The 13,012-nt window shown below is 36.4% G+C and overlaps 1 pseudogene; it reads left to right on the top strand.

Moving 5' to 3' along the window:
- Positions 1-7,433: 7,433 nt before the first annotated feature.
- Positions 7,434-8,311, top strand: LOC129494596 (probable E3 ubiquitin-protein ligase TRIML2; annotated as a pseudogene).
- Positions 8,312-13,012: the final 4,701 nt, after the last annotated feature.

Genomic DNA, 13,012 nt, shown 5'->3' with positions numbered 1-13,012 from the left:
AAGGTGAAATCCAGAGATATTCTTTTTCTCTTTCTTTTTCTTCCTTTTTCTCTTTCTTTTTCTTCCTAGAATTTCTGTTAATGAGTTTTAAGTGGTCAGGATCACTTTGTTTGAGTAACACAAGAAATGAGAGGGGGGATGCTCTAACTGACATCTTTCTACTAGGTTGAAAGGTCATTCACAAAGTAGGAAACTACAGCTTGCTATTAAACTCCATAAACTTTTTAGAAAGAAAGAAAGAAAGAAAAAAGAAAGAAAGAAAGAAAGAAAGAAAGAAAGAAAGAAAGAAAGAAAGAAGAAAGAGAAAGAAAAAGAAAGAAAGAAAGAAAGAAAGAAAGAAAGAAAGAAAGAAAGAAAGAAAGAAAGAAAGAAAGAAAATAAGGATCTCACCATTCTGTCAGGGATGTGTAGTTTTAATTTCAGCCTGTTCAAATGAAAATGGAAAAAAATCATATTTTATATTTTACTCTAATGCCTTATGTTACATATCTGCTACCTAAAAACATACGTTATTTCTATTGAAACTCAGATGTTCATGTGCTTAGTTCTATGTCACCTACTGTTTTCTCTATGGGCATAATTAATTTTCATTGCTGCACTTTTGTACATATATTGTTTTCTCACAGTTTCTTCTTCAATCTCAAATTTTTTAATTAAGGATTTTACTTTAAAAAGGATGAGAAAAGGCATAAGGATATCTGATGTCAATGCAAAGTACTTCAGTGAGAATATTCAAGTGAATTCTATATTTGTTATTTTAAAACTTCAAAGGGAATGATGGAAGATAATCAGGTTTCTAATTGTATTAAAAAGAAAAAGAAACAAAAAATTATTAAAAGTGATGAAAGCCATGTAGATGAATTAGGTCTTTATAATCACATGTATGATTGCTTGCTGGACTCCTAGCTTTTCATTTATTTTATTTCTGGCTTTTATTTGGTTGGAGGGAGAGTATCATTCTTTAATAGAGGGGCATTCTGAACAATTTTAGTACAACATTTAAATATACTACATAAAAAGGTTTATTTAATCATGAGCTACGGTTTTGTGATACCATTCTTGACCCATAGTACAGGACCTGGCTTTTAATGCATAAAGATATCTGGTTACCATGACTGTAATTACCATAATTTTACACCTATTAATTTTGTCTGTAGAATTAATTTCCATAACTTATGACTTGAAACAAAAACATCAGTCTTGTTCCATAGTTTCCAAGAGCAGAATTATTATAAACCTCATAAATGCCAAATGTTATTATTATTTTTCTTTTTTCCTTTCTCTGAATCCTCCAAACTGATTCCCTCTTATTAAAATTCAAACAGCTGTGAAATGGCCAGGCGATTTGAAGATGAAAGTAAATGTGAAGTGACCTTCATCCATGCTGAACAAATAGAATATTATAAACACACTTTCTAGTTGAAGTTACACAAAGCAAATTAAGAAATACCTAGGGCTATAATTTACTACAAAAATGTTTCTTAAATTTCTGACAGTTTCATTTAACTGACTAATTAAATTTGCTTGTAGGCATTTTAGAGATGGAGTCTAATAATGTACTGTCATTTGGGAAGAAATGAAAATTACTTTTTTTTTTGTGAGAGATATGTTTGTAATGATCCAGGTTTCCTACTAAACATTTGACAAAGATTGGTAAGTATTTATGCCTAGCTGTATTAGATGATAATCCCAATTCTATTAAAAGGTGATTAAAAGAAAATCTCACGTGTAGTGTAGTAGTCTGGAACTACAATGTCCATTTTCTAAAGGACTTGGCAAGGGACAAAGTTAAAATGTATTTCTACAACATGAACAATATGCATCCACTGTATATTTTGTTTACTCATTTTACAGAAATTAACATGTGGTATGACCCACTTTACAATTCTCCATCTTGGAATGTGTGCTGCTTCTTCCCATGAACCAGACAAATCTCCTCCCCAGGAGTTTGTATTTAGCATATGTCAGCCTGAGATTGCTGTGGAGAATTTAACATTCAGGGTTTCCTAGTATGCAAGCTTAATATACTGAGAGGGCTAATAGATTTTTTGACTTCTTTCTAAAGAAACCAAGCCTACAAACTCTTTTTTTATTTTTTTTTCTTTAGCGTCATGTTTTAATGCTGAAGGAAAAACATTCAAATACAGTTTTGCCAACAGAGTCCTCAGGCGAATCTTAGAATAAAATACCCTACAATCTTCTATAATTATACCCCTGAATTGTGGATAATGGTCAAAACACTGATTTTCTCTCTTTATTCTCTTTAGAAACAATCTAGGCTCTTGGCATGTAAAATATAAAGCACCTGACAACGTTTAATAATTATTTCCTTTCATTATGTGTAATTGTGTTATTCATTTCACAAAATGACATTTAAGCAAAAAATGTGAAAGCTACAATTATATAATTATTTTGCCAAGTGCCAGTTCTTATATGCTCTGTGAAAACCAAACTAGCTCAGGGTTTAAAATTTCACTGAATCTATGTGCAAAATCAGCCATGTTTAATTTAGTTCCTCTCTTACCTCGCATTAACCTGTAAACTCTGAAGCCATGAAGTGGTATTTGCTCATCATGAATACCCTTCAGCTCCTAGTATAGCACCTGACACAGGAGTCACTTGATATGCATTTGCTGACTTGAATTGCCTGACATGATTAAAATGAAACTAAATTAATAGGGTGTGGCATTCAGGGAAGGGGGAAGTTAAAAACAGCAGCCTTTACCATTCTTGTTGCTCTAGTGGTTTCATGTTTTCACACTGATTAAAAAAAAAAAATCAACACTCAGATTCATAGCAAAAGTGAGAAAATATTTTCATTATAGCAAAATCGACACCATTATTGGTGTTAATTAGAGAAAACTGGAAGGATTTCCACTGATTTCTCTTGCTGCATAGAAACTTAAATCAACACTGTTGAAGCACCTCCTACTATCCCAACTCCATTTTTAATGAACAACTTGGAATCAAATTACAACCTTGGCCTATAACTTTAGTCTACGCTCTGAGCTGTATACTTTATGTAGATGGTTTAGATGGTCCATTTTTGCCCTATTTCCAGTGTTGAAGTCAACAAGCCAGAGAGACTAGAGACATGTTTGTGATCACATAGATTTCTGTATATTTAGCTTTCGGCAATAAATGAGAGCATGGACCAGAGGAATGATGGCAGTTTCAGTGCAAGGAAGTGTGAAGGGATATTTCATAGTCTTTGTGCTTTTTTTGGGTGATTTCACAGAAAATTCAGGGAAGTGAATGTCAATTTTGGGGAGGGTGACATCAGCAAGTGAGTTGTTTGGTTGTTGGGTAATCTCAATAATTCTTTATTGAAGAGACCCAAAAATCAAAGTTGGAATAGATTTGTCAAGGGCACAGGAAGGATCATCAGTGAAGTCAGCCAGTGGAAGAGAATGACTAGTTGTTAGTGTTTTTTGTTTGAGTTGTTTTAGTGTACTTGTCTCTGTCTTGTTCTGCCATGGTTGCAGAGTGATCTTTCTGGAGTTTTGTTTGTAGTCTTCAAATGTTTATATGTTTAGTTGGAAACATGACAGCTTAACTGAAAGCTTTTAGCTGCCAGTTTCTAAGATCATTTTTTTTCTTCTTCTTACCAAAGATCACTATAATCATTAGTAATTATTAAAAGTTTTTTTTTCCAAAATTGGCTTAAAATTATACAGGTGGTGAAGAGTTTGTTCTGTGACAATTTCATCTAACAGAAATCCACTCATTATTAAGGCAAACTTGTTCTTTCTATATCAGATCCTCCTTTTAGTCCAATTGACCAGGAAACCTTCCAAAATGGGAAAAAAGATCAGACTCGCCATTTCTATAGCATAAGCATAAGCATAACATTTGATAACAGAAGTCTAGAGTGCAAATTGGAAACCTGCTGTCATCTTGGAAATAGTCTTTCAGGTAGGATTTCATAATGATTCATCAGACTGAAGTTCAATCTAGCCTTAATGGTTACTTGTATTACATTGTACTGTATAATTCTTGGTTCAATAAGCCTCTGATCCTATGTAGAAGCAGGCTGAGGTAGATTGGTTTTTCTCCCAGAACTCAAAATGTAGGAAATTAACTGATATAGATCGAGAGAAAAGTTAAGAGTCCTCATGTTAAATCTGACTCATTGAGAACAAGATCTTGGATTCAGCAGCCAGTGCTAAATAATGGTGAACCAATGCCTGACTTAAATACCTGGGGATGTAAGAGTGAACAGGGGCTTTTGATAAAAAGATCTGAATCACATTTATTGGCTCTTAAGCAGTGTGTTATGAAAGAAGGAGAGATAGGGAATGTGATAGAGAATATGTGTGGATCCAATATTATTAAAAGCAACTAAACATAAAAGACATTTTACATGGATACCAATGACTCCAGTTCAGGTAATACACACACACTGTGTAATACACACACACTATTATTCTTTTATCTTAAGAATAATAAAACATTTTCCAAAAGAAATAGAGGGTCTCCACAATATCTAGTAGCAAATTATTTAGGGCATTTTTCTATCTTAGTGATTGGTGTTCACTTGGCATTTTGCTTTATATTTATCATCATTCCATTGAACAACTAAAATAAAAATCATGGGTTAACAAAGTCTTTGGTACCTCTGATCAAGGGTTCTATTTTACCAGAAGGTAAAGTTCAAGAATGGGTTATGGAAATTTAGATTAAAGTGGAAGCATCATGTATCATGTTACTCCTAGGCTATTACTACTATACAAAAATGGAGTGGGGTATTAAATACCCAGGTGAAGCAGACATATTTAATTGACAGGCATCTTGTAAGGAATAGTTTCCTTCCTTAGAGAGAAAACTTTTTAATGGCTCAACTTTTTCTTCGAATAGGATTATGGTAGAATAATTAAAAGGATGTAAAGACAAGTCTAGTATAAATATTACAGCAATTACAAAATATTACTAACATTAAAATCCCTTTTTTTCTAAAAATTTTATTTTACATTCAATATCTTCAAGGACCTCTAGCCATGCATTTCCACATTCTTAGAGTGACAACTACAGTAATTTCCTTCCACTTTCTGCCTGTCTAGATGGCCTACAGTGTATCCCTTGGACCCTCACTCACCAAAGCAGCAAATGTAGTGGCAAATGTTGAGCATATTCATAGAATTAAAAACTAGCAAGAGAAATAAGATTCATAAAATAATAATATACATTGGGCTGTTTCCATAATTTATTATTGTAGATAACGCTGCTATAAACCTTGAGGGGCATGTATCTTTTTGAATTAGTATTTTTTGTATTGTTCGGGTAAATACTTAGGGCAATTGCTGGATCACAGGGTAGTTCTATTTTTAACTTTTTGAGGAAAATCCATACTGTTTTCCAGAGTGGCTGTACCAGTGTACATTCCCACCAGCTGCGCAGGAGGGTTCCCCTCTCCCTACATCCTTGCCAGCACTTGCTGTTTCTTGGGCTGTTGATTTCAGCCATTCTGAGAGGTGTAAGGTTATATCTCATTGTGGTTTTGATTTGTGTTTCCCTGATGATGAGTGATGTCGAGCATCTTTTCATGTGTCTGTTGACCATCTGTAGGTCTTCTTTGGAAAAATAGAACCCACAACAATTTTCAACTTCATTTTCTCTCTAAATCTTTTTCATATATATTTTTTTAATTTGAGAATAGTTGACACATAGTGTTACATTAGTTTCAGGTGTACAACATAGTGATGCAACAAATTTATTGTATGATATGCTCTTCTCACAATGTAATTCATACAACTCAACACCAACAAAAGTTCTGATTAAAAAATGGGCAGAGATGCAGGTGTCCCGGCGTTTCATTGCATCTGAATCTTTGGGGTAAATCCCTAACAGTACAATTGCTGGGTCGTAGGGCAGGTCTATTTTTAATTCTCTGAGGAACCTCCACACAGTTTTCCAGAGTGGCTACACCAGTTCACATTCCCACCAACAGTGTAAGAGGGTTCCCTTTTCTCCGCATCCTCTCCAACATTTGTGGTTTCCTGCCTTGTTAATGTTCCCCATTCTCACTGGTGTGAGGTGGTATCTCATTGTGGTTTTGATTTGTGTTTCCCTGATGGCAAGTGATGCAGAGCATTTTCTCATGTGCATGTTGGCCATGTCTATGTCTTCCTCTGTGAGATTTCTCTTCATGTCTTTTGCCCATTTCATGATTGGATTGTTTGTTTCTTTGCTGTTGAGTTTAATAAGTTCTGTATACAATGGAATATTACTCAGCCATTAGAAATGACAAATACCCACCATTTGCTTCAACGTGGATGGAACTGGAGGGTATTATGCTGAGTGAAGTAAGTCCATCGGAGAAGGACAAACAGTGTATGTTCTCATTCATTTGGGGAATATGAATAATAGTGAAAGGGAATATAAGGGAAGGGAGAAGAAATGTGTGGGAACTATCAGAAAGGGAGACAGAACATAAAGACTCCTAACTCTGGGAAATGAACTAGGGGTGGTGGAGGGGGAGGAGGGCAGGGGGTGGGGGTGAATGGGTGACGGGCACTGAGGGGGACACTTGACGGGATGAGCACTGGGTGTTATTCTGTATGTTGGTAAATTGAACACCAATAAAAATTAATTTATTAAAAAAAACTTTTAAAGACAAGAAAAAATGGGCAGAGAATAAAACCAAATGATTCTAATGCTCACTGAAGTTTCATAACTGCTATCCTAGATTTATTATGGGGATAGAATTTGGAACTTCACAGATTTCCTACCTGATGGTGAGAGGAGAGGACCAGAGAGCATCTGAACAGATGAAAGCCCTTGAGTCACCACTATTCTGGCTTTTTTCCTGAAGGGAAATAATCAAGATTACAAAAAAAGCACGTGGGGGCGGAGGACCTGCTGGTGGGGGGAGCCCTGAAAGCGCAGACCTGCTCTGATGCTTGGCTGCTGTGGTCGCACAGTGAGGTTGGCCGGTGTGACTGCCCCCAAATCAGCGTCTCTCATTTTGGTTCAGAGTGCAGGTGGGTGTTCACAGCAGGAATGCCTGCAGGGATGTCCCAAAGGCTCAGCTCCCAGGGGGAGCAGAAAATCCCAGAAGATGCCCACTGTGAGGAGCACCGGGAACTACTGCGTCTGTTCTGTGATGATGACCAAATCCTGCTCTGCGCCCAGGAGAGCACGAGAATCACATGGTGTACGGAGTACAGGAGGCTGCTGACCATTACAGGAAATTATTCCGGGGGATAGTGAACACATTGAAGGAGAAACTTGAAGTAGCAAAATGCCTATTGGCTGACGAGCATGAAAGAATGGTGATGATTCGGGGAGAAGAGCAGGATTTTAAAGAGATGAATGAGTCTGAATATTGAGTCTGAATAAGGTTCTGGTTGATGGTTGAAGAGGAGATGAGGGTCCAGAGGTGGCAACGGTGCAGATTCAGCCCCAGCAGGAGGGAGGACAGTCAGAATCAGCTGATGGAGTTTGCCACGGAGCTGAAGGCGAAGTCCCAGGAAATGTTAGGGAGACTGAATGATTTGGGGAAAGAGAACATGAATAAACTGAAGGAGAGTGAAGTCAGGCTTTCTGAACAGATCTGCAGCCTCCAAAGGATCACTGCAGAGCTAGAGAAGAAGTGTGGGGAATACACCCCAGCGTTGCTCCAGGAGCGAGTCACTACTGCTCCAGTGTCTGGAGCCTGCCAGAATCACAGACCTGAATTTATGCCAAGTGACAGAAACGAGTGGAATGCTCCAGGTTCTCCACAGAGCTGTCACTTTGGATCCTAAAACAGCTCATCCCTGTCTGGTCTTATCTGGGGATCTGAGAAGTATATGTCTCAGAAACCTCCAGCAGAACGTGCCTGATGGCCTGGGGAGGATTGTCTTCGGGGCCACCGTGTTGGGTGTGGAGAGCTTCACTTCAGGGAGACACTACTGGGAGGTGGATGTGGAAGAGGCAACCAAGTGGCAGTTGGGGATATCTGAAGACTATGGCAGCGAATACAATGACCTACCCACCGCTGCCAGAGATAGTCTTACTCATAGTTTCAATGATGGGAACCGATTATACGTTCTGGGTCTTTCTTCCTCTGAAAAAGGTCTCTTTGAGAGGAGAGCAGATGCACAAAGTTGGAGTCTTCCTAGACTGCGAGTATGGGCAGTTATCCTTCTATGATGTGACAGATGGATCCCTCATTTATAATTTCTCTTCTGTTACCTTCTGGGGAGCTCTCAGACCCATATTTTCTCTTTGTGTCCCAACTGGAGGCACAAATTCTGACTCACTCAGCATTTGCTCTCCTCATGTTGCATCTTATGATGTTACTGTTATCCCACGGTCTTCCTCAGCATGAAATCTAAGACCACTAGGAGCCAGGAAGTGAAGAGCTTGACTTTGTAAAAGAATCTATATAAAGTAATCCAATAAAAGTTTCTAAGACTTGAAAAAATAAATAAATAAAAAATAAAAATAAAAAGTGGGCAGAGGACCTGAATATACTTGTGTTTTGTTTTGTTTTGTTTCATATCTTCTTCTCTCCCTTTCTTTGGCTCTGCTTTTCTCAGCATTGGCTTTAAGCTTAGGCAGGTTCACCACTCACAGAGATCCATATAGTCACCAGCAGTCCAAGAGTCTCTTCCTTATCTAGCAATCTAGCAAAGTTGTAGATGCACTTGGTGTCCTGCCTGCATTCCCTCAGTCCTCATAGTCCCACACATGCCAGTGGTTTCCTATCTCACACATCACAATCTCTTTGCCTAGAGGCTTTCTGTGGCTGTTGAAACAGGAAGCTGGAAGAGTGAAGGATTTAATGCCTCCTGGAGCAGCCCTCAGCTTTGAGGTATATTCCGCACTATCATCCAGAAATCCCCATGAGACTGAACTCCAGTTTCCCAAAGCAGTAATCTCATTAGCATACTCTCAACTGATTTCTTGTCCTTCTCTGCTCTTCCCATAGCAGTGCTTCTTTGGATCACTTCTCAAATAAATTACTTTCCCTCAAATCCTTGCCCATGAGTCTGCTGCTGTGGGAACCCAACCTAACACAAGCAGCCTCAAAAGAAGATAGATACTTTCTCTAGATACTAGAGAAAGACATTAAGTCTTAAGTACTCTGAGGCCAGGTTCAAGTCATATGCCCCTCCTTTCGCTAAGGAGAGAATCAATATGTGTATTTCTTACATAAACCAATGTGTCTATTATACAAGGAATAATAGATGTTGGGCTGGCAAAATGTGATATTTCCACATGAATTTGGGATATTTCATAAGTGAAAAACAATTGTATAAGGCAGAGAATAAGGAAAATCTATTTCTGGCTTCCAAAGGACATCAACAAAATTACTATTTAACTACTCACACCCTCCACAATTGTTTAGAGTAACATCCTGGTTTCCAAATAATTTTAAATTCTAGAGTAACACTCTAAAATCTTAATAAGTCCTAGTAATCCAGTAATAATTATAATCTATTTTAGACTCTTAATTTGATGTAATATCCTGATATTTAATTAAGTACCTTTGGAACATGAGCTAATGAGTTTATTGACTATAAGAAATAAAATTTTATTTATTATTATTGCTTTTAAAAAAAAGAAATATATCAGACTGCAATGAAAATCAGAAACACTGAAAAAGATACTGATAAATTGGATATATAGATTATGGCAGATTTTTTTGGTAGATTTGTGAACAAGCTACACTTAGCCAACTTTTTTATATCAACTAAATTGGAAAACACTAGAAGTATTCTACATCTATTATGACCCCAATGTAAATATAGAAACACAACAGGATTGTTTTCTCTTTCCATTTTTTGTTTGTTTTTGGATTTTTTGTTTTTGTTTTTGTTTTGTTTTTTGCTTTTGAAGTGTGAGTCAAATCTGTAAACTCTGAGGCTTATCTTGATTTAAATACCATTAAATCTTGATGTGAAACCCATTCATGGGGTTCATTCTGAAGTCAGACACAGAAGTACAAGGGCATAATTACCAGGATTATTTGTACACTGAAGGTTATACTTGCTGAGTAGAATAACTTTTCTAGGACACATATGATATATCAGAAATAAACTACATAGTATAGAAATAAAATCAGGAGGTGGAGGCCATGGTGGATAATAAGCACTATCATCTGAAGCAGAAATTCTTTCTTAATATCACGATACATTTGTTAGCTAATGAAGAGAAGCCAGCAGTCTTTGGATAGCACTGGGATAACTGAGTAAATTTAAGGTCAGCTCTGAAAGCTTAGAAACTATTTTATTAAAGAATTCATGGAAAAATACAGATAATGCAATTCATATTCATCATTAGGATAAGGGATTGGCTCTCCTGACACTAAATATATAAATAAGTTCTCTATCCAAAAATGTGACATGTGGGGCACCTGAGTGGCTCAATTGTTTAAGCATCTTCTTGATTTTAGTTCAGGTCTATCTCAGGATCACGAGATTGAGCCCAATGTCAGGCTCCGTGCCTGGGTTTGGAGCTTGATTAAGATTCTTTCTCTCCCTCTCCTTCTGCTCCTCATCCTCACTATACTCCTAGCCCCTTGTTCTCTCTCTCTCTGTCTCTCTCTCTTTCTCAAAAAAAAAGTGACATGTGCTTTATATTTACAATTTCATGGCTTCTGACCAGAATATAAATTCAGCAGAGCTAAAGAGGTATCATTATCCAACTTAAAATACAAAACAAACAACATAAACAAAGCCCCCTCAGTTTTAGGAGGAAAATATAATCCACTTATACCACAGAATATCTAGGAGCCCTCTGATTAAATGTTCTTAAAAGGGGGAGTGCACGAAAATCTTATAATAATGAAACAAAAATGGAAATTATGCTAAAGGTAGTGCATTGGATTTGCTTTTCCTACTTTAATTTCTCTAGGTTCGTAGGTAACATTTTTATGGCCCTAAGTAACCCTTGCTACTTCAATTTCCAAAATATTTCATGTTTTAACATCATTTAGGGATGAGATACTGTTAATTCTTAACTTGAGAGTTTTTGGTAGTAAAGATATCAAAAATTGGTAAAATCTTATATTTAACAACACTTTATTTACAGAATTAAAACAGAAGTTTTAAAAACCTAAGAGATAAGTAAGTGTTCTCCCAGAGACCTGCAGGAAGAAGATCAGATAGAAGCCCAGGATAGAAGTGACCAAAAAGTGGTTTTAAGGAATTTCAAGTTCTTTGTTGACCTTCCACATGTATTCTATGTTATCACTTGATTGGCCCTAAAGACTACTAAAAAAGATGAGAGCAACAAGCCAGAAAATGAGAAAAAAAAGGACAAAGAATGTTAGTTGTATAGAGAAGCACACTTATCTTCACTTCCTGAAAAGGTTTGGAAAACCCCAGCTACAGTGCTCTGTTTGATTGAAAGTGCCCTGGAAAGAAAATATCCAAATTGTGACCTTGAGCAAGTAATATCACCTAGCTGATCCTCATCTATAAAATCAGAGAGTTGGAAAAGGAAGTCTAAAAAGTTATTTTTCAACTGTAAAATGCTCTGTGTGACCCTCCATGAACAGAATTCCTTTTTTTTTTATAGGCTACAGGGAATTTAAAATAAAACGAACATACTTCATGAAACTATTTAATGTGATGAATCATTCAGTGTAAGCCATTTTGGGAAAATGTGCTTGATGCTCTGTGCCCTCTGAAGAAATGAACAGTACCTTAGCTTTGCTCGAGGGTGGTTTTAAAGGATAATAGATGTGAATATGATCAAACATGACACCACTATGCTGTGTATTGCATCCTAGCCTCCCCTCCAACAATGCTGAACTTCAGAAATAGCTAGAAAGGAAGAGAATTTTCTGGATGTTTAAGGTAGCAAATAAAACGGAGATTCAGAAAGTCAGGCTTTTGTTTGAGTTTTGGCACTGAAGAGAAGCTTGAAATAATTTAATCATCTCTTTATGTCAGTGATTTTTTTCCACATGCAAAATATGATGTTTGGGTCCCTCTGCTTCTATGTTTCAGACATGTTAAGGATACTGGAAAGACAATCAGTGAAAGGCCTTGAGCTACAACAAAACAGAAGTACACAGATATAATGCTGTTTGTAATCATCATTATGCTGCTATTTAGTTTTACTGAGTGACTCCATTTGACTCATAAATTCAACATTCTAGCAGTAAAAACAAATGTATTTCCTTGGAAATGTATTTCATGTATCTTTAAAGAAGGCAAGATTGCCTGTTGGACAACATTTTCAGAAGGTGCAATTTCATGTGATTTTCATGTTTTTTAAGTTGGAAAGCTATTTAAAGTTATGTTTTCTAATTGTCTTTATTTCTAACACTCAAACTTTCTTTCAATTAAATCTTTTACACAGCAGTAAACATACTTTTATCTGCAGGTTTCGACAAGGGTGATAAAAGTAGAAAAGAGAAATGATGATCAGTAAAAAATTGTGTATCAGTTTGAGGATCAACTCAACATATTGTCAGTTAATTTATGCAATGTAGCTAAGATTATTTTTCCTTCAGATTTAAATTATGCAACTTAATTTTTTGTCTTACAGGAAATTTTGAGAGCCAAAACCTATGTTACATTTTATTTTATATTGAGAACAGTCAACTAAAGCTTAAATATTGTGGCTGTGTATGAAATATGTTGGCAATAATAATAGCAGCTTCTTATTTGCCCTTATTTAAATAGAAGACTTTCTATTATTATTTGACAGGGACTTGCATTAACTACTTTAATTTTCAAAAAGCCCTCTTGAATCAATAGTATTGTTATTTCATTTTAAATTTTAGGAAATTAAGTCACAGAAAGGAGGAGGAACTAATTTGAGCCTTAAAGCTCCTGAAGGCACAACTGAAATTTGAATTATACAGTCTGGCTCCAGAGCCCACCCACTTACTACAATTATACATACAGTTCCTACACCAAGGGATTCTACTGATATTCGGGGTTCTGCTGGATATAAACAGTGATTTTATCACCACGATCATCATTATATATTCACATAGAATGTCACATAGCTCTGAATTAGGGTGGAGAATTGGAAAACAAAAATTGGATGAGAACTGGTAGACATAACT

The sequence above is a fragment of the Nyctereutes procyonoides genome, unplaced genomic scaffold, assembly GCF_905146905.1.
Source record: "Nyctereutes procyonoides isolate TBG_1078 unplaced genomic scaffold, NYPRO_anot_genome, whole genome shotgun sequence".
NCBI lineage: Eukaryota > Metazoa > Chordata > Mammalia > Carnivora > Canidae > Nyctereutes > Nyctereutes procyonoides.
Note: the sequence above shows the minus strand (reverse complement) of the source record. Positions and strands in the feature narration are given on the sequence as shown.